The 20733-nt window shown below is 45.7% G+C and overlaps 1 protein-coding gene across 1 annotated transcript in view; it reads left to right on the top strand.

The window, feature by feature from the left end:
• PDP2 (pyruvate dehyrogenase phosphatase catalytic subunit 2) overlaps nucleotides 1-11413 on the top strand; it is a 30751-nt gene extending 19338 nt beyond the window's left edge. Inside the window, exon 3 of the mRNA XM_030204467.1 lies at nucleotides 11386-11413. The gene's annotated coding sequence lies outside the window, so the exon portion shown is untranslated. The remainder of the gene's footprint in view (nucleotides 1-11385) is intronic.
• Nucleotides 11414-20733: the final 9320 nt, after the last annotated feature.

Genomic DNA, 20733 nt, shown 5'->3' with positions numbered 1-20733 from the left:
TTTGTTCCTTATTTTTCAGTGAGTGAAGGTGTTAGGCTCAATGTGTGACCTGTATTTGATCTTATTCTTTGGAAAGCTTACACGTAGAATTGAGCTAACACGTCCTTATGAGTTGTGGAAGCAGATTTTACAAATTGAAACATCCAGGTCAGGACATTTCACGTTCCACTAGTATTTTAGAACAGGATTTGCCAGCATAGAGATGTTTAGAAGTATATAAGAAATGGATGTTTATGCACCTGTTATGGGTGGTAGAAGCATCTGTTTTAGAACCATAAATGTACAGAATATCAGTGGATCAAAATGGGCACATAATGGCCATGTTGTTAAATGCCAACATAACACATTTATGTGATTAGCTATTTTAGAAACAGAAACATTTACTTTTCTAACTGTCATAGAGTTTGATATCCATTGCCAATTTCACATGGGGGGGGGGGGGGGGGGGGGGGAATGGGGGTAAGGGGCTGACCTCATCTAGTCCCCTCCTGTTGAAGTGCTAGTCACCAAGCACTTTTCTGAAACCTACATATCCCGGGTAGCAGGTATAAATCCCCACATTGATCTTTGTGGACATAGATGTGCATTTCCCTTCTGAAATGGGGAATACACATTTTATTTTTTAGGCCTGTGCAAAACACACACAGACCACATTCCCTTGCCATATGCAAGTTTTTGAGTTTTAGATGTGATCGTATCCTGGCTTTGTAAACTTGGGATTCCAATGTTTATACAATATAAACCTATAAATGCTGGTTTATGCATGCCTAAAGTGTAAATACTGCTTCTTAAATAAGCACCTAAAATAGCACTTTAAATCAATGCTTTTACTGGCTTATACAATCATAGGCCATTCTCCCAAGACCTATAGGGCTATATGTTGAATCATGTCTTAAACATCTGTGAAAAAGATGGCAGTTTTGACATCTATCTGTGAGTTCAAATTATTATTTCTTTTATATTCATATCTTCATTAGTTTTTAGGAACTGAAGTTAAAATACCAGAAAAAGCAGCAGAACTTGAAGCAGAAAGTGCTAGTGTAGCTGCAGTTCATTTCATTGATTTTGAGAGAATTGCAACCATATTCTGCTTTTTACATAGTATTGTACAGTCTATACTTGGAGGCTTGGGCAGATGTTCAAGTAGCTGGGAAAAACATTTCATATTCACAATAGGGGCTTGTCCCCCTGTGGATGATACCTTCTGGGTCTGTTAAATTAAAGAGTGTGGTTAAATTGGTTAAAGTTGTACCAGAGCTGGTGGTGGGAGGCGGGGCTGGTGGTTGGGAGGCGGGGATAGTGCTGGGCAGACTTATATGGTCTGTACCAGAGCCGGTGGTTGGGAGGTGGGACTGGTGGTTGGGAGGCGGGGATAGTGCTGGGCAGACTTATACGGTCTGTACCAGAGCCGGTGGTTGGGAGGTGGGGCTGGTGGTTGGGAGGCGGGGATAGTGCTGGGCAGACTTATACGGTCTGTGCCAGAGCCGGTGGTTGGGAGGCGGGGATAGTGCTGGGCAGACTTATAAGGTCTGTGCCCTGAAGAGGACAGGTACAAATCAAGGTAGGGTATACACAAAAAGTAGCACATATGAGTTTATCTTGTTGGGCAGACTAGATGGACTGTGCAGGTCTTTTTCTGCCGTCATCTACTATGTTACTATGTATATTTTATTCACATCTGAACTTTCCTGTAGAAAAAGTCCCACCTGTTTAAAATTGTGCGTATGTATGCTAAAGTACATAATCATTTCATTTAGGGGATTGGATGGCTTAGGGGAATGCTCACAGCATTAGATCTGCTAGTTCAGATTCCAGCAAAGGTAGTCATATGAAGTGAGTCTATTTCCAGGGACCCTAGCAGAAGAAATGCCCCAATGGTGGCTTTTTTTTTTTTAAAGATTTCTGTGCACGTGAAAATTCTATTGTATACCTATATGATAAAGATATGCTGAAAGAAATTTGCTTCAGGCTACAGTCACAGGCAGTCATTTGTGAACATTTATACAAATTGTTAGGAGACCCTATTTTCACGTCCAAGTGACTCCCTTATAGAGGTATCTTCATTGTTAGGCCTGATTGAATTTTGATGACATACCTAAGGAACATCAGAGATTCAAAATTAGTATATTTACCTTTGGGCTAGCAGAGGTAAAAGGATGTGACAAAGAAGATGTTTTTCAGCTCTGACAAAAGGTGTGCTGTATGATGCAGGAGACTTACAGGTAGATGAGCAGAAGCCCCATGCTGTTCCAAATAGCGCTCTAAAAAATAGAGCTGGAACAGCGCAGGGTTGTACCGCCTCTATGATCAGAGCTAATAGCATGCAAATTGTGAGAACCCTCCAGGGGAGCTTGAGGCGGGAGTTGAGGGAAACGGTAGAAGGGCCCTACACCCTCTGGGGAATCTTCACTACAGGTCCCAGAAGTTCCTGAAAGGCAGGGATTGACTGATGCTGAAAGAGGGAAGGGGGACTCCAACTCCCAGAGATCCTGGCAGGGAGAAAGGCTTGCTGGGAAGGGGAGGAAAGGGGACTATAACTCCCAGAGATCTCGGAGGTGGGGGAGAGGCTTTTGGTGAAGGAGGGAAAAGAGGACTGGAAGGCTCCAGGTGTAGAGGAGGTGGATGATGATTGGCTAATGGATACTAATCAGGCGGAGGGGAGTCAGCTGGTAGAACCTGGAGGGGAGGATTTTATGGAGTGGCTGCCTGACAGTAGGGGAGGAGGGAGCTGTGGTGAACTTATGGACACTTCAGCTCTAGCCCGAACGCCAAGAGGAGGTAAATTGCAAGCTGTGGCAGCTGCCCTTTTTCCCCAACTCAAAGGCCCTTGGAAGAGCATGTGGGAATGGCTCAGAGCAGTACGGGGGGGGGGGGGGAGAAGAAATAAGGGAATGTGGGGACTGATGTCATGTTGAAACTGTGAAGGACTGAATGTTTGAGTTCTGAACACACCTGAAGATAAACCTCCTCAGGAGGGACTGGTGCAACTTACCGTTTCTTTTTTTGGTTTTTCTTTATATTGAAGCTATTGTGAACCTGTGCATGTGTGAACTTTTGTGTTTTGGGACACCAATAAATCTTCTTATACCCTGGAAAGTGCAAGCATGAAGATACAATGTTGTGTTTGAGGGAGCTCCAGGACAAGGCTGGAGGAGTCTCTCTCTTTCTCTCCACGTGTGAGCTGGAGTGTGGTAGATTCTCTCTCTCTCTCTCCCCCCCCCCCACCCCGTGTGAGCTGAAGTGTGGTGAATCTGTGTTTTCTGGAGGAGATGAGCTAAGAAGGAGCAGCCTGGGCCTACTATTGAAAGGGGGACCCGGTGACAAAATTTAAGCACGTTATCTCTGATCATGGGGTAAAAGTGAAGGAGGATTGTGTCTCCATACCTTTGCAGTGGAGAAGGGAGTAGCACACTCAAAAACTCCCTTATATGGTTAGGAAGGCGTGCCCAGTGCATCCCATGATGCACTGGGCAGGGCTGGATGGTGCCAATTGCAGCGCTGAAGAGGAGGGAATATGCTACTCCCTCCACCATAAAGGCATGAGAGGAGAGGGGGCTGCTAGACCACCAAGGTGGGAGGCTTTGGGCTTGTGGCCCGCTGTGTGACTAGGACCTTATTTTTTGGGGTGTGAGGAAGGTTAGGGGGTCTGGAGGTCCACCAGATCGGCCCCCTCCATGCCCCTGTGTTGGGGGGGGGGGGGGTTGTCCAGCCCCTGTGTTATTGGCTTGGGGTGGGGGGATGGGTTCCAGCCCTGTTGGGGGGTGGGAGAGGCTCTGAGCTGGCGTAGGGTTTGTTGCAGGAGTAGCGCCAGTGTTTGGCGTGCTGCCTGCTGAGCATTTGGGAGGAATAGGTAACGTGCTGTTTAGCATGCATTTGAATGCTCATTGTGTTCAGAGTGCGTTGTTGCTCGTTGGCTCTGATCATCAGGCGGAAGCAAATGCAGGCACTACTAGTACGGCGCTATTGGTCTCCCACACCTGCGTTTGCTTCTGATCATCAGCCCATTAGCATGTGCCCAGATGCTCAAAACGCCAGTGCTGTTCAAAACGGAGAAATACCGTCCAATCAGCACATCTGAGCAGCTCCCTCATGCTCAACACTAATGATACACAAATTTAAGTGCGGTCGTAACGTTGAGTGTGAACGACAACTGCAGGAGTGCATGCCCAGACAAAGCCCTGAACGGTCAAAACCTCAAGCTCTTGCTAATTGTTCCACACCTTTGCTGATGGGTGGTATTTTTGAAGGCGGAGATTAAAGAACAGTACAGAGCAAAATTGCTTCTGGAGGTTATGAGAGACCAGATTTTTATTTTGCTTCACATACAGCAGACCCCTTCTCTGGCAGCATCTCACTTTTCCCCACTATGCCAAACTGAGCGTATTGGTTTGTGCATTCCTACAGAGGTCAGCTACTTGGAAATGCACCGGAGCCACAGGCAAGTCGAATGGCATTTCTGCAGCTTTATTTATTCCTTATGCTGAATGTGGGTGGTGAACAGTTCTTGCTGCAGAGCTGCATGGCAGTGGAGTTGTGTGTGGTCTGGCATAAGCTTGAGCCAGCATGCTGCTGTGGTGTGACTTCAGCTATAAAAACTCATGAAACACCGGAGAAAGCTCTGTTTAGAGCTTTGCAGGAAAATGATCCTGTAAGCATCTTTTTGCATTTTAGAAGACTGTAGGGTCCATTTTGGAAGTACAAACTAACATTACTGTCCCTGCCACAGTAGGATGACATGGAGATATGGCCGTAAGCTTTTCTCAGGGAAAATGAAGCAGGATGCCCTCCACATCAACCTACAGGTCACTTGGGTGTACAGCATTTATGCTGCAGTGTTTTGGAATTGTGCAGGAGATTCACATTGAATATTTAAAGACTTGTAAAAAAAAAAAGCCCATTTCTCATGGAAATGAAACGGGCGCTAGCAAGGTTTTCCTCGGAGTGTGTATGTTTGAGAGAGCATGTGTGAGAGTGACTGTGAGAGAGAGAGAGTGAATGTGCGAGTGTGTGTGCATGTGACAGAGAGAGAGTGAGACTGGGTGCGAGTGTGTCTGTGAGAGAGAGAATGTGTGTGTGTGTGAGAATGAGACTGTGTGCCAGGGGCCCCTGCTCCCCTCCCTCCCAGTTCCAGGGTCATCCCCTCCCTCCGAGTTCCAGGGTTGTCCCCCTCCCTCCCTCTCTGTGAGTTTCAGGGTCCCCCCTCCCTCCCAGTTCCAGGGTCATCATCCCTCCCTTCCAGTTCCAGGCCCCCTCCCTCTGAATTTTAAAAGTCATCTTGACTTACCCAGTCGGGGTTATGGCGGCCAGCAGCAGCGGTAAAAGGCGTGCAGGCTCGGCCCTTCTCTCTCAGCTCTGGTCCCGCCCATGCGGAAACAGGAAATGAGTGTGGGACCAGAGCTGAGAGAGAAGGGCCGAGCCTGCACGCCTTTTACCGCTGCTGCCAGCCGCCATAACCCCGAGTGGGTAAGTAAAGGTCAGTGTTGCTGGGCTGGTGAACTCGGAGGGGACTGCCGAACTGAGAGGGGGTGGCGGGGGGCTTGGAAGGGGGATCAATGTTGCAACTGGGAGGGGGTGGCGGAGGGCTTAGAGGGGGGGGTCAGCATTGCTGGGCTGCTGAATTTGGAGGGGACTGCCGAACTGGGAGGGGATGGTGGAGGGCTTGGAGGGGGGGGGGGTGTCAGCGTTGCTGGGGGGTGTTGTGTCAGGCGCTGTGTGAGAGAGTGAGTGAGTATGTGTGAGAGAGTGAATGAGTATGCAGCCTTCCCTCCAAGGGCGGGGTAGTGAGAGAGAGTGCGATTACGAACCCAGGAACATTACACGGCTTCGCTGCCACGGAGTCAGCTTCAGAACGTTGGAAGTGCGAATTATTATATTAGATATACTTTTGCATTGTATAATCATCAGCATTGTTAGCTTTTGCAGACATTGAGTCTATTTTAAGGTTTCCATTTGTGTCACTGTAACTGAATAAGTTATTGATTCGACGTAAGCCTCCAAATTTCATTCATCAGCATTAATACAATGCTTTTTCTTGATTCTACTTGTCCCCCCTTTTTTTTCCATTTTATTTCAAGACTCATGAATGATAAATGATTCCAAAGTGTTCTTTTCCCCTTGCATCAGCATCATCTCCCTCTGAGGGGTTTTTGACTTGGCTTCATTTGAGTTTATTTCAGAGCTTGCTTAGACTTCGGAATTTTAGAACTGTCTACGTCTTAAAGGTCTGTATAATTAGAACAGCGGAGTCACTTTCAGAAGTCTAGCTTACTGCAGATCAAAATGATTGTATTTATGGATGTTGTCTTTCCCTCAAGATAGCAAGAGACAAGGTTGTCATGAGACACAATCCCAGCAGAAGTCAGCATTCCTTGTCCTATCTGTCCACTATGTCAAGGTGACTCCTGGATGTTCTCATAAGAAAATTACATTATGATCTTTCTCCACCAGTAATACTTTAATACAACTGTGTGTGTGTGTTGGGGGGGGGGGGGGGGGTGATGAAATAAAATATCTTCATTGTCTTTGGTTGTACTGTTTTTCATTTTCATCTCAAATCTTTGGCCACTTTTTGTTATGGTCATTTCTCCAGGCCTTAAACATTGCCTTTCCCGATCCCCGTCTTCAGTTAATTCTGCTTTCATTCTTTTCTTGGATATAATTGATGCCTTCTGGCAGCTTTGATAAGTGTCTGCGCAGCAGTGTCCCAGTTTTCTTGGCCAGTGTAGTAGAAATGGCTTAACATCCTGCATTCTCCAGTCAGTTCAGAAATTAAGTGCAAATCAAAATTAGAAACTGTCATTGCTTTGTGGACTTAATTTTGATATTCTGAGAATTTGGGACAAGTTTACTTAAAATGTGTGAAGCAGCATGTGAATTGGCATGCACTAGCAGTTAGCACATGAGTGTGTGAGAGCTGTGTATAGCATGTCACTGGGTGAGAATGAGCATGGACTGTGCAGGTTTGTTATTGCATGCTGTCACATGCAGTTACCATGGGGTGCACTTTCCACCTCCAGGTGCTGCTACAAAGGAGAGAGCTGGCCAGTGGTATAGAGAGTGCTCAGAACTGATCCTGCCTGTGCTGATGAGATTAATGCATGTGATGGATGGGGCAGGTGCAGGAGGAGGGAGGATTTGATTTGAAATGCTGGTAAACTAGGGCTTATAAACCAAACAAGGGGTGGAAGCCACCAAAACCACAAGTCCAAAGATGATAAATTCTGAGGACATGTAATTTATTGTTTCAAATTATCAATAAACGCTACATGGGTTGTGTTTTGGCACAGTAGCCTTCTTCACGGGTCTGTATGGAACCAGTACATACGCAGCTGTAGCAATGACCACACACCTCTGTTTACGATGTGTCCATTGTGATCGGATTGCTTTACGATTAAGCATCCTGTATCTGTTTTATAACAAAGGTGTGTGCTTATTGATACAGCTGTGTCTGTACTGGTTCCATACAGGACCCCTGTCTTGCCTCACCAATCTGCTACTTCTTTATTCATACCTTCAAAAACAAAACATTTTCATGACGATGAGCCTGTTGCTACAAGTACCATTTTGGATACCAATATGTAAGCAAAAATGTGCACCCGTGCCACAATCCCTCCAGTGCCCATCTCTCACCCCTCTGCCCTGCCTGCCTCTACAACCATCTCCCCTACTACCTTTTCCCACACCCACCTGTGAGCCCCCTCCAACTCCATTCCTGCCCCAACCAAGCCCCTCTCTCTTCCTCTGCCCTGCTGCCTGTCAATCCCCACACATGTGCAATCTGTCTCTGTGCCTGCAAGTGAGGTAGCAACTGTGAGTAAGCTGTTGTCAGCACCTGTGTGTCAGTCTGAATGCTAGTGGGTGTTGTTGGCCATGAGCTGCCAGAACAGTAGGGCTGTGGAGGCCAAATGCTGTAGGACATATTTTATAAGACCAGGACTGTGTGTGTATATGTCAAGTAAAATCAACATATCTGCACTCCCTAGCAAAGACAAAAATAGAATAAATGTAGAGGAGATAGATGTACCATAGCAGTATTTTGTTAGATTCAATTGTGCAAATCCTGATGGTCATAAAGAAGAGCCAAAGCTGGTCCAAATTGGTAAACGCATGCAGGCCTGGCCCACACTCATGTAGGATTTGTTGGTGATGAGGCCTACTGGCCATGGAAGCTGGCGGTGTAGCACCTCCAGGGAAAGATGTATAGCTGGGCTCAGACAGTGGCAATATATGTGCAGCGCTAGCCATACAGGGCTAGATTTGATATCGCACCTTGATTTCCGTGTGGAAATCAAAGCGTATTCTATAAAGTACACTCTAATTTAGGCATACTTTATAGAATGTGCTGAATGCTGCTCTTTGTGACTAAATTCAGTTGTGGTCATTATGCTAATTAAAACCTGATGCCTAAATTAGGCATGGAGTGGATGTATGCTACAACAGCTCGCATAGGTATTAGAAATGCCCACGTCCTGCCCATTCCACTCCCATAACCATGCCCATTTTTCAGCTATGCGACTTAGAATTTACACGCACTACATTACAGAATATGCTTAGCAAGGAGTGCGTGTAAATTCTAATTAATGCTAATTAGAACTGATTAGCTTGTTAACTGATTATGTTATTCACATTGTTATGGAATATGTATAGAAATGGAGGCGTGATATCTGGCCCTGTCACATTTAAGATGGAGGCCAGGAGGGAATGCAGTCTCTCAGTGCAGGAAAGTGATCTGGCACTCCTGGTGCTACACAATGAAGAGTGCCTCTTTAGGGAGGGCAGCAGCAAGAAGGGCCTGGAAAGAGATCCAGCAGCCCCTGGCAAGATAAGGACCTGTGCTGCCAGTAATCCCCCACACCTCTGTGAAAGCCACACAGCTACAAAATGTTGAAAACACGTCATACCACTGTGGCAAGATGGGAAGTACACATTCACACTGTGCATGTACAGCTACCATATCCATAGTGATACCCATGGCTGCAATGCAAACCTGATGATAGAGCTTATCTGGCCCAGCTCTAGACAGTCAGCCAGCCAGCCAGCCAGCCCACAATATACAGGCTACTGTGCCACACCCCCCCAGACCCAATCAGTAACAATGGCATAACAACAGATGACAGCTTGATGTGAGGGATGTCTGTCATATGGGTGTAAATATCACCCCCACACCCCATGTATTGCCAAAAGTGTGTCGCTCATGGGCTGCATGCCACTGCAGCAGGGAGCATCATCCCATAATGCACACAGCCCTGGCTCACCTAGTTCCTAACCACTCTATGGATTTGTGGAATGTCTCAGCAGTTGGTCTGACCCCTGTACAGAAGATCCTAAAACTGCTAGGCTGGTGTTGCACAGACGTCTTCAGCTGCACTGGAATAAAGCCTGTGCCATCTTCCTATCATAAATACATAAGTATTGCCATACTGGGACAGACTGAAGGCCCATCAAGCCCAGCATCCTGTTTCCAACAGTGGCCAATCCAGGCCACAAGTACCTGGCAAGATCCCAAAACAGTACACTACATTTTATGCTGCTTATTCTAGAAATAAGCAGTGGATTTTCTCCAAGTCCATTTTAATAATGGTCTAAGGACTTTTCCTTTAGGAAGCCATCCAAACCTGTTTTAAACCCTGCTAAGCTAACAGGTTTTTACTTCATTCTCTGGCAACGAATTCCAGAGTTTAATTACACGTTGAGTGAAGAAATATTTTCTCCAATTTGTTTTAAATTTACTACTTTTTAGCTTCATTGTGTGCCCCCCTAGTATTTTTGGAAAGAGTAAACAAGTGATTTACGTCTACCTGTTCCACTCCACTCGTTATTTTATAGATCTCTATCATATCTCCCCTCGGCAGTCTTTTCTCCAAGCTGAAGAGCCCTAGTTGCTTTAGCCTTTCCTCATTGGTATCACCAAAGATGTTGAGGTGCTCAAGAGCCTTTAAGAGCTATCCAGTTAACCAAACATTACCACATGCCAAATTATATCTACTATGTGGCATACACATGATCAGAAGCCAGCCCACATGCACCTACTTCACTAGGCGGTTGTGCATTACAAATGGGCATGACATATACTGAGCAGACTCTGGGTATGTTGTAAGGCACATGGAATGGTGGGATGGGGAGATGAGATGAATGATGCACATGAGCCCCATTTATAACTTATTCTCTACAGCATTTGGAATTGTACTGTGACTGTCAGAAGTGCATGATTGGCCTCCCCCACCAGCGCTTGGGGACATAGGCAGCCAGATCTCAGAGATCACTGATGTGACCGATGAATTAGCATATCCCAAAACAAAACAAAAACATTATTCTTCCAATTGGAGTCAATTTTGGTATCTCTAAACCTGCTATGCTAATTTATGTAGGCACTAAGATTTCAAAACAATTACCGATGCCGTATGCAATATAACTTACCCCTCGGGCACAATGAGGGAGTTCAGCACTAGAGGCTGACTGCATTTTGGTTTTGGTTTTGGCAGTGAAACTGACCTGAAATCCAGGTTGGGATATCTCAAAACTGTAGCCCTGTCCCCTGCTACTGCAGGCAAGCCTTCCCTCCCCTACCCTGACAGAAAACAAGTCCCTTTCCTTCTGGATCACCCATCAATCCACCCTCCGACTCGCTCCTGCTCAGGCCATTCCCAATTTCATAATGGTGGTTGTGACCTCCCACGACATTCTTGTGGCCATCATTTGGAATGGGGAGTGGCCTGAGCAGGAGCAAGTTGCTGATGGTCAGGTCATTCCCAATTCCAAAATGGTGGCCACAACCTCTAGCGGCAGCCTCTCCAGCCATTTTTTCACCGCAGTGAACAGGAGCAGAAATAACTTGGGATGTTCCTGTCCTGAAGACACCACTAGACTACCAAGGCCTTTACAAAGGTAGGCCTTGAGAGAGGCTACTTGGGTGGGGGGGGGTGAAGAGGGAAGAGTGATGGGTGGCTCAGGAAGATGGGGGAATGTGTTTTCTGTCATGGGGGTGGGGGAAGCTAGCCTGCAGCAGTAGTAGCAGCAGCAGTGTGTGTGTGTGTGGGGGGGGGGGGGGGGGGGGGGACGACAATTTCGGTTCTGGTTCCACCTGAAACTGAGCTGCGGATTTCGACTGCAAGTTCGGTTTTCAGTCGGAACCAAAACCACTGGTTTAGGTCAGTATCTATTCAACACTCACTTATACCCCAGCCTCTATTCAGCACCCACTTATACCCACACAGCTGCTTCCTATGCTGACAGCAAATGCATTACAGGAGGTACCTGTGAGTGGGCAGAGATGAGGCATGGGAAGGTAGAAGGCTGGGTTATTAGAACCAGTGTTGCATTCTGTTAACGTGTTCATGAAATGTGTCATGCACCCTTTCCCAAAGACTGAGTTGCTTTTTCCCACAGCTGTGATGAATGTTGAGGAGGAGGAGAAAGAAGAACAGAAAAAGAGCTCTTCAACATCAGACCTGGAAAAGGAAGAGGAGGACTGAGAGAGCATCCCAGAAGGGGTTACAGAGGGGCACCACAGATGACTTGGACTCCATCTACTACTGGAGCCTTTGGAGGAGGATGAGAAGGGGGAGGTGGGGACTAGGGGGTGGGGAGTTCTTTGGGCCCAATACTGCTACTAGGGCCCATCCCACCACCACCAGGGGAGCCTGGGGGACATCAGCTGCAGGGGATGGACACAAGGCATCCTGTGCCAGGTTTGGTCCTGCAGCTACTGCTGCCCTCTTAGCTCCTGGAGCTGGCTGTCCCATGTCCAGAGGCCAGTGGTGCTGACCATGAGGCTCCAGAGCTAGGGTGGCTGAGGGAAGTTTAGCAGCAGTTTGAGTCCCTCAAAGTTTACTGGCTTGAGAGATTTCAATTACACGAATATTAACTGGTTAAATGTCACCTCATGGAGTGCTAGGGAGGTAAAATTCCTAGACATAATAAATGACTTCTTGGAGCAACCGGTTCAGGAACTGACAAGAGGGGGAGCTATTTTAATAGAATGCAGGACTTAGTACAAGAGGTAACGGTGCTGGGTCTGCGTGGGAAACGGCAATTATAACATGATCAAATATGACTTAATAACTGGAGTGCAGTCGGGAAATCAGTAGCAGCATTTAATTTTCAAAAAGGTAACTGATAAAATGAGGAAAATGGTTGGGCTCACCTGCAAAGGTTAGGATGTTAAATTAGGTATGGCTGTTTAAAAATACTATTTTGGAAGCCCAGACCAGATGTATTCCACGTATTAATAAAGGTGGAAAGATGAGCAAACTACAGCCAGCATGGTTAAAGGGAGAAGTGAAAGAGGCTATTAGAGCCAAAAGAACATCTTTCAGAATATGGAAAAAAAAGGTCAGAATGACAAAATCAAGAAGCAACATAAGTAAAGGCAAGTTAGATGCAAAGCATTGATAAAGAAGGTCAAAAGAGTATATGAAGAGAAACTTGCCTTGGAGACACAATCTCATAGCAATAACTTTTTTAGGTATATCTGTGGAACCGTTAGATCATTAAGGAGTAAAAGGGGCACTCAGGGGGGGCAGGGCCATAGCAGAGAGGCTGAATGAATCCTTTGTTGCCTCGGTCTTCACTGAAGAAGATGTAAGAGATCTCCTGTACCAGAGATGGTTTTCAAGGGTGATGATATAGAGGAGCTGAAAGAGATCTTGGTGAACCTGGAAGATGTGTTAAGCCAAATTGATGAATTAAAGAGTAGTAAATCACTTGGATTGGTTGGTATACTCCCCAGGGTGCTGAAAGAACTCCAATATGAAATTGCATATCTGCTGTTAGTGATCTGTAACTTGTCATTAAAATTGGCCATAGTACCTGAAGGTTGGAGGGTGGTCAATGTGGAGCCTATTTTTAAAAAGGGATCCAGGGGTGATATGGGAAATTACAGACTAGTAAACCTGATGTCCATGCCAGACAAAATAGTGGAAATTTTGTAAAGAATAAAATCACTGAACACATAGACAAACATGACTTAATGGGATAGAGTCAACATGAGTTCAACCAAGGGAAGTCTTTCCTCACCAATTTACTTCATTTGTTTGAATGAGTGAATAAACATGTGGTTAAAAGTGAGCTGGTTGATGCAGTATATCTAGATTTTCAGAAAGCGTTTGACAAAGTGCCTCATGAGAGACTCCTGAGAAAATTAAAAACCCACGGGATAGGAGATAATGGTCTGTTGTGGATCAGGAATTGGTTGACGGACAGAAAATGGAGGGTAGGGTTAAATAGCCAATTCTCTCAGTGGAAAAGGGTAAATAGTGGAGTGTGCCAGGGATCTGCACCGGGACTAGTGCTATTTAACATATTTATTAGTGATCTGGAAATGCGAATGACAAGTGAGGTGATTAAATTTGCACACAAAGCCATTCAAAGTTGTTAAAACACATGCGGGTTGTGAAAAATTGCAGGAGGACCTTTGGAAGTCATGTATCCCTGAGTATGCCAGGATGTATGAGTCATGGCAGGATCCAGGGAAGCATGGGTAGGCATCAGTGATCACCCCCTGTGTGTTGCACACTACTTGTATATTGAGAGATTGGAAAGCCTTTCTGTTGCAGTAGGTGGGCTCTCAGTTTGGGGGGCCTGAGGGCCACATGGATGCAGTGAATAACACTGAGGTCAGAGGGGAAATGGGCTATATCATAAGAACTGGGTCATTGTGTACTCTCTGCTGTTGAATCTGGGGGAGTGGTGTGTGGGAGGAGGACTGTGAGGAATTGTATAATGCACTGGGAGATGTTTGACTGGCTGAGGCCTGTAGTGGCTGCCAGGATAGTCTGGAAACTGCTAGTGTGGAGGAACGCTAGTGCAGAGGTAACTTTGAGGTGCACGGCCACAGATAGGCCCCTGTGAGTGATGGTGTGAAGGAGGGCTCCAACTTGGCAGAGATGGTGAATGGCTGTCTTGTCGAAGCAAGCACATCCTATCCACACCTCAGTGAAGTCTCGAAATGTGTCCTAGGCCTATATATCTTGTGGTAAGAACATGGCCTGTTGACTTTCCTCTTCTCTTGGTGTGCCTTATGCAGCATGGCCTCTCCAGCCCTAATGCTCTTGTGACTCATGGCCAACAACTCCCACCACCAGCACTCAGACTGATGCACAGTGTAGCAGCACAGACACTGGTGTTGACATTGACAACAGGTCACTACTCACAGTAACTACCTCACTTGCACACACATAGAGACACAGATTGCACATAGGGCAAGGGATTGATAGCAGGGCAAATCAGACAGTGAGAGACTCATAAGTACATAAGTAGTGCCATACTGGGAAAGACCAAAGGTCCATCTAGCCCAGCATCCTGTCACCGACAGTGGCCAATCCAGGTCAAGGGCACCTGGCACGCTCCCCAAACGTAAAAACATTCCAGACAAGTTATACCTAAAAATGCGGAATTTTTCCAAGTCCATTTAATAGCGGTCTATGGACTTGTCCTTTAGGAATCTATCTAACCCCTTTTAAACTCCGTCAAGCTAACCGCCCGTACCACGTTCTCCGGCAACGAATTCCAGAGTCTAATTACACGTTGGGTGAAGAAAATTTTCTCCGATTCGTTTTAAATTTACCACACTGTAGCTTCAACTCATGCCCTCTAGTCCTAGTATTTTTGGATAGCGTGAACAGTCGCTTCACATCCACCCGATCCATTCCACTCATTATTTTATACACTTCTATCATATCTCCCCTCAGCCGTCTCTTCTCCAAGCTGAAAAGCCCTAGCCTTCTCAGCCTCTCTTCATAGGAAAGTCGTCCCATCCCCACTATCATTTTCGTCGCCCTTCGCTGTACCTTTTCCAGTTGGGGCAGTAGCAGGAATGGATGTAGAGGGAGCTCACACGTGGGTATGGGAAGGAGTAGTAGGAGAGAAGGGTGAGAGATGGGCACCAGAGGGATTGTGGCATGGGTGGGAATAATAGGGGTGAAAACCAAACTGATCTGGGTGGAGAGACGGAAAACGGGCTTACAGACTCTCACATCAGCTCTTCTCCAATCAGCACCAACGCAGACGTTCACAAAGAGATGCTGCAGTGGCACGTATTTGCTCTTTATAGGTGGTGTAATTCCTGACATTTGCCAAGCGTTCCCTGCACGGTGACATGCTACTTAGGTTTGTCCCCTAAATGACCCCAACATGCCTCCATTTTTGATGTGTTTGCTGCATCCATGTTTTTCTCCTGTCCTAAAATTGTGCTTTATATGTTTTGGGGATTTAGAAATGGATGTACTGGGATATCCATGTTTAAAGAATAATTCTAACATTACCACCACAGTGTATCAGGATTTTTAGAAAGCATTTGACAAGTACCTCACGAGAGCCATGGGATAGGAGGCAATGGCCTATTGTGGATTGAGAACTGGTTAAAAGATAGAAACAGAGAGTAGGATCAAATGATCAGTATCGTCAATTGAGAGGAGACTAATGGGCTTCCCAGGGATCTCTGATGGAGCCGCTGCTTTTTAACATATTTATAAATAACCTGGACTAACAAGTGAGGAAATCACATTTCCTAATCATGCAAATGTATTCAAAGTTGTTAACCCACAAAACGACTGTGAGAAATTGCAAGAAGACCTTACTAGACTGGGAGATGACATTTAATGTGATAAAGTACAAACTCAAAGTGTTGCACATAGAGAACAGTAACCTAAACTATAGATACATGATGCACAGTTCCACATTAGGAATCACCACCCAGGAAAAGGATCTAGGTGTCAGCGCTGAGGATATGCTGAAATCCTGTGCACAGTGTGCGGTAGTGGCAAAGAAAGCAAATAGAATGTTAGAACTCATTAGATACGGAATGGAGATAAAATAGAGAATATAATAATGCCTCTAAATTGCTCCATCGTGCGACCACTCCTCAAATATTGTGGTCGCTACATCTCAAAAAAGATATAGCTGAATTAAAGAAGAGCAACCAAAATGATAAAGGGGATGGGACAACTTCCCTATGAGGAATGATTAGAGACTAGGGCTCTTCAGCTTGAAAAAGAGATGGCTGAGGAGAGATATGATAGAGGTCTGTTAAATAATGAGTAGGGTGAAATTGGTAGACACAACTTGCTTGTTTTCTCTTTCCAAGAGAGGTGGCACACAGCAAAGATCCCAAGTAGTACATTTAAAACAAAATAAGAAAATATATTTCTTCACTCAACATATAATGAAGCTCTGGAATTTGTTGCCAAAGACTGTGGTAAAAGCCAGAAGCATAGCAGGTTTAAAAAAAGTTCTTGGAAAAAAACATTTTCTTGGAAGAAAAGTCCATAAACCATTATTGAAGCGGACTTGGAGAAATCCACAGCTTATTCCCGGAATATGCTGCATGAAATCTACTCTTTTTCTGATTCTGCCAGGTATTTGTGACCTTGATTGGTCACTGTTGGAAGCAGAATGCTGGCCTTGAATGGACCTTCAGTCTCTTCCAACATAGCCATGCTTATATACTTATGTAGGTACAAATTATCAACAAATAAATGACAAAAACCATAACAGGTACAATACTTGTAGATGATAACGTTCTACTGGGTCAATTATTACATCTGTGACTTAATGAAAGGGGGCTAACCTTCAAAACTAATCACAGAGAAATTAAGGGGCCCTTTTACTAAAGTGTGGCAAGCTGGCGCTACTGCTGAGCTACTGCAGGAGCCTGGCGGTAGTGCCTGTCCCCACCACATGCCATTTCTGGTGCTTCAATAATATTTAAACTTTTTACTGATGAGGGATTACCTGACGGTAACTGGGTAGTGCTGTGTGCTGCCCAGTTACCGCCTAGTTAGCACAGGAGCCCTTACCACCTCCTAAATGGGTGGTAGTAAGGGCTCACCCAGGAAATGACAATGCAGGAAGTGGTTAACTTACTAGGTGGCCATTTCCTTTTTTTTAAAGGCCTTTTACCTGCTGAAAAGAGGGCCTTGGTGCGCAGAAAACCAGCACGCTGATGCCATTGCCATTGACTCCCAAATCTACCTTTCTACCCCTGATATCTCACCTTGCATCCAAACCAAAGTTTCAGCGTGCTTGTCTGACATTGCTGCCTGGATGTCTCAATGCCACCTGAAATTAAACATGACCAAAACCGAGCTTCTCATTTTTCCCCCCAAACCCACCTCCCCACTACCCCCCCCCCCCCCGTTTTCTATTTCTGTTGATGGCTCTCTCATTCTCCTTGTCTCCTCAGCTCGAAACCTTGGGGTCATCTTTGACTCTTCTCTTTCCTTCTCTGCTCATATCCAGCAGATCACCAAGACCTGTCGTTTCTTTCTTTACAACATTCGTAAAATTCACCCCTTTCTTTCTGAGCACTCTACCAAAACCCTTATCCACACCCTTGTCACCTCTCGTTTAGACTACTGCAATCTGCTTCTTGATGGCCTCCCACTTAGTCACCTCTCCCCTCTCCAATTGGTTCAAAACTCTGCTGCCCGTCTCGTCTTCCGCCAGGGTCGCTTTACTCATACTACCCCTCTCCTCAAGTCGCTTCACTGGCTCCCTATCCGTTTTCGCATCCTGTTCAAACTTCTTCTACTAACCTATAAATGTACTCACTCTGCTGCTCCCCAGTATCTCTCCACACTCGTCCTTCCCTACATCCCTTCCCGTGCACTCCGCTCCATGGATAAATCCTTCTTATCTGTTCCCTTCTCCACTACTGCCAACTCCAGACTTCGCGCCTTCTGTCTCGCTGCACCCTACGCCTGAAATAAACTTCCTGAGCCCCTACGTCTTGCCCCATCCTTGGCCACCTTTAAATCTAGACTGAAAGCCCAACTCTTTAACATTGCTTTTGACTCGTAACCACTTGTAACCACTCGCCTCCACCTACCCTCCTCTCCTCCTTCCTGTACACATTAATTGATTTGATTTGCTTACTTTATTTTTTGTCTATTAGATTGTAAGCTCTTTGAGCAGGGACTGTCTTTCTTCTATGTTTGTGCAGCGCTGTGTACGCCTTGTAGCGCTATAGAAATGCTAAATAGTAGTAGTAGTAGTAGGGTCCAATAATGAACTCTCACATAACTTGTTTGTTGACCCTTATTTCTGTGTATTACTGAGGGCTAATGGAGGAGCTACACTCCCTTCTATTAACATTCAATATCAGAGAAAAGAGAGATTTGGGTGAAAACAGTCAAGAAAGTTGATATTTTTAACAGTCGTGTGAAGCATTGTTGCTTTACTCAGGTCTTTAAAAAAAAAAAAGGAACGAAAATAAATTATGGTTTTGGAAGCGTAATCACTTCACTGCTTACCTCATCCTCTGTTGTTATCTGCTGAATAGGTCTGATTGTTCAAGCATCCACTTAGCAGCAGTCAGAGTTCAATTAACAGCCTTCAAGCATAGAAAATGCTTCTCGTTCACAAGAATAGTTTTTTTTCCCCCTTTTCTTGAAGAATATATACCATGCTGACAGTATATCCTTTTTAGGAGTATTGCAAATAGTCTATACTGAATTAATCTGATAAATGCATCAAACAAAATTGTAAGTAATATATACTCTGAGAGATGGCATAAAAATTAACTGCTTTTATAATTCGTTACTTCTTGGTAGGTAGGGGTCCTTTTACTAAGCTATGGTAAGCAGTAACCGCGTGCTTCCCACGTGCCAAAATACAATACCATGGAGCCTGCTCTGACACCCAGGGGTAGTTCTAGCATTTGTGTATGCTTTCCCAGCGATAAAAAAATACGTTGTATTTTTTAGCATTCGGGGCTTGTTTGGGTGCAGAAAGTAGGTGTGCCCAGCGCTAATTGGTTAGCGCAGCTACATTGATGCATGCCAACCGATTAGCACATGAGCCCTTTCCACCTATTAAATAAGTGTCAGTAAGTCTGAAGTCACTTCACCGGCTCCCTATACGTTTCCGTATACAGTTCAAGCTCCTCTTATTAACCTATAAGTGCATTCACTCTGCTGCCCCTCACTACCTCTCCACTCTCATCTCTTCCTACACTCCTTCCCAGGAACTCCGTTCACTAGGCAAATCTCTCCTAATTGCACCCTTCTCCTCCATCGCTAACTCCAGACTCCGTTCCTTTTATCTCGCCGCACCTTATGCCTGGAATAGACTTCCTGAGCCATTATGTCAAGCTCCATCCCTGGCCGCCTTCAAATCCGGGCTAAAGGCCTACCTGTTTGATGCTGCTTTTAATTCCTAACTTGTCACCTGCTCGTAACCTTATCTTGTCCTCCTCTCTTCAATAGTCCCTTTTCCCTATGTGTCCTATCTGTCTGTCCTACCCTTATCTCTTATTTGTCCTGTCTGTCTGTCCTGATTAGATTGTAAGCTCTTTTGAGCAGGGACTGTCTTTTCTTCATGTTCAATTGTGAAGCGCTGTGTACGACTGGTAGCGTTATAGAAATGATTTGTAGTAGTAGTAGTAAGTGCTCACATGCTAATGGCCAATAACCACATGCTAACTGGGAATTAATGGAAAAAATGGAAATGTGGCCATTTTACAGCCGCGCTAAAAGTGTCCTCAGCGTGAGGACATCATAGTGCATAGCCTCTTTTAGTGCAGCTTGGTAAAAGGGCCCTATAGCTTGCTATGTTTGTGTGTGTTTCATTCTATCAGGGCATATGCACCTGCCTTCTTAGGATGTTGAATGATTGGTTATTAGTATTTATTTACTGCCTGTCTGAAGAAATTTACCCAAGGTGGTATACAGCCAGAATAATCCAGATATAGGCAATAGACAATAGCAGTAAAAGTATCCACAGAACAGTACACATTATGGCATAGTAGACTACATAGTAGATGACAGTAGATAAAGACTTGTACGGTCCATCCAGTCTGTCCAACAAGATAAACTCATAGTATAAGGTATGATATGCAGTGGCGTAGGAAGGGGGGGGGGGCGGGAGGGGCGGTCCGCCCCGGGTGCATGCGCTCGGGGGTGCCGGCCCCGCTGGTTCCCTGCTCTCTCTGCCCCGAAACAGGTTACTTCCTGTTCCGGGGCAGAGAGAGCAGGGAACCAGCGGGGGCCGACGCAGCTCCGAGTGACGTGCACTCGGGGCGGATCGGCCCTCCCACAGGTAAGAATGAGGTCCGGGGGGGGGGGTTGCGCTCCGAGGGGGGTGCGCCGCAGAAGGGGGGGGTCGCGCTGTGCTGCACCCGGGGGGGGGGGGGGGGGCGCAGCGGCGACCCGCCCCGGGTGCCATTAGCCCTCACTATGGCACTGACGATATGCATACTTGATTTGTCCTTGCCATTTTCAGGGCACAGACTGTAGAAGTCTGCCCAGCACTGGCTTCACTTCCTAATTATTGGTGTTTTCATCTAATCATTGGTGTTTTCATCTAATCACCGCTAAGTTTGTTTGGTTGCATTCCTTCTATACAGGATTCCTTTGTGTTATCCCACACATTTTTGAATTCTGTTCCCATATTCATCTTCACCACCTCCCGCAGGAGGGCATTCCAGGTATCTACCACCCTCTCCGTGAAAAAGTCCTTCCTGACATTATTCCTGAGTCGCCCCTCCCACAACCTCAATTCATGCCCTTTAATTCTACCACCTTCCCGTCTCTGGAAAAGGTTTGTCTCCTCATACATTTTGCAACACAAACCCCATATCATTTTGGTCACTTTTCTCTGAACCACTTCAAGCCTTTTTACTTCCTTAGCAAGATACGGCCGCTAAAACTGAACACAATATTCCAAGTGGGACCTCACCAATGACTTGTACAGGGGCATCAACACTTCCTTTCTTCTGCTAGTTATACCCCTGTCTCT

This window comes from Microcaecilia unicolor, chromosome 5, assembly GCF_901765095.1.
Source record: "Microcaecilia unicolor chromosome 5, aMicUni1.1, whole genome shotgun sequence".
Taxonomy (NCBI): domain Eukaryota; kingdom Metazoa; phylum Chordata; class Amphibia; order Gymnophiona; family Siphonopidae; genus Microcaecilia; species Microcaecilia unicolor.
Note: the sequence above shows the minus strand (reverse complement) of the source record. Positions and strands in the feature narration are given on the sequence as shown.